Source organism: Sinocyclocheilus grahami, unplaced genomic scaffold (assembly GCF_001515645.1).
Source record: "Sinocyclocheilus grahami isolate Dianchi unplaced genomic scaffold, SAMN03320097.WGS_v1.1 scaffold1306.1, whole genome shotgun sequence".
In the NCBI taxonomy this organism is placed as follows: domain Eukaryota; kingdom Metazoa; phylum Chordata; class Actinopteri; order Cypriniformes; family Cyprinidae; genus Sinocyclocheilus; species Sinocyclocheilus grahami.
Genome location: NW_015506485.1, coordinates 6,491 through 8,410, shown reverse-complemented (window position 1 = coordinate 8,410; position 1,920 = coordinate 6,491). Strand labels below are relative to the sequence as shown.

Here is a 1,920-nt window from a genome sequence, read left to right as displayed (position 1 = left end):
GTGCTGCTTAATATCTTTTGTGAAAACAGTGATAAACAGCACATTTAAAAATGATTAATTTGAAATATAGATCTTTCTAACATTATAAATGTTTTTTGATCATTTTCATGCATCTCTACAGAATAAACGTATTAATTTCTTTATAAATTTCCGACAATTTCATGTTTGACTTCTAATATCAAATGAGGAACTAAAACAGAAATGTTTCAACACATTGCAATGAAGAATTACTTGATGATAGAATTAGTTAGGTGTGTTTATATTCCAATATTGTATATATTAAATGCACTAAATTTCAATAAAAATTCTATTCTATTTGGTTTCTCCACAATTACATTGTTGTGCATAATGTTTGAGGGAAAATACAAGCTGTACATGTCTGCTTTTATACTCTCCAAAACCTAATCCCAAGTATATCTAATAAAACATTGAGTTCCCATTATGGTAGAAAACCATTAGACAGACATGGTTGTGTAAAGCGCCGGTCAGAGTGCCAATCCACATGTCCTACCCTATTGTTAAGTTGACTGTGACTCTACAGACAGCTGCTGTAGGTATAGGCATTTGGAAAAGAGGTAGAGTCAGAGGTGAGTCACACACATCCCTCTGATCCTCCTTTCCTGAGGAGCACAGGGGTGAGATACACATCATTAGTGCAGGAAATGAGTGATCCAGCTGGGCTGAGGCTCAGGAGAGAGGCCTGTCAATCAAACCATGGGGCATGGGTTCAAAGAGGGGCAATGGGCAATTTTACAGCTCATGCAGCTAAACATTATCCAGCTAGAAAGTAAGTGAGATATCAAGTAGTAAGCTATGCCTCGAGACATTTCTGGCTTATAAATCAATACCTATTCAAGGGTCTCAGGGCACTAAAACAAGCACTGAGCTCATCAAGGAACATCTTCCTTGGTAGGACAATGAATCTAACCAGCTAAAAGGTCTCAGATTAAGCTCTTAAAGTGATAGTTCACCCAAAAATGAAAACTGTGTAATTTACTCATCCTCCAAACCTGTGTGAGTTCCTCCTGTTGAGTACAAAAAAAAGAAGATACTTTGAAGAATGTTGGTAACCAAACAGTTGACGGTAGCCATTGACTTCCATAGTATGGAAAAAATGTCAATGGCTACCGTCAACTGTTTGGTTACCAGAATTCTTCAAAATATCTTCCTTTGTGTTCAACAGAAGAAAGAAACTCATGCAGGTTTGGAGCAACATGATGGTAAATGATGACAGAACTTTCATTTTTTTGGTAAACTGTCCTTTTAAATTACAGTTTTGTGTCCATACAGGAATATTCTATTAATATCAGAATATGATCATGTGTTTATCATATAACTGTGATTGCCAAAACTGGACAGAATATTTTTTTTTAATCTGTAAAAGACAGTTGGCATATTCCTTAATCAGATATTTGGGTCACATAAACACTTTATTTTTTTTAGACTTCTATAACCTGGAATATTTGATTAATCTGGTTATGGTAATCAGGTCTGTGTTAGTTTAGGATCATTGGGATACTATTATAGTTTATTAACATTTGGAATTAGTTTTTATTTTTATATCTTCTGCTTTCATTTCATTTTAGTTCAAGTTTTAGTTATTTTGCTTTGTGTTTCTGTCATTTTCATTTGTTTTGTAATCATGTCTATGTACAGTAGCTTTTATTCACTTTTATTTGTACGTTTCTTTATACTACATCCAATTAAACAACGCGGCAACTAGCTGAAATTAAGAAGAAGAAAAAAAGCTTTTTTATATTTTCTTTTATTTCAGTCAATGTTTCATTTATTTCAAGTAATGGATTTTTTTTTTTTTATGGTTTAAGTTTTAGTTTACTTGTAACCAGGGTGATGTGTTTACATGATTACATGTTTAAAAATCTGATTATTATCTGACAAATCTTGTGCATGTTAACGCAG

The 1,920-nt window shown here is 33.2% G+C and overlaps 1 protein-coding gene across 3 annotated transcripts in view; it reads right to left on the bottom strand.

Moving 5' to 3' along the window:
- The window catches only part of LOC107569048 (glycogen synthase kinase-3 beta-like), a 26,653-nt gene that overhangs the window by 23,658 nt on the left and 1,075 nt on the right, over positions 1–1,920 (bottom strand). The gene's annotated exons all lie outside the window — the stretch shown is intronic.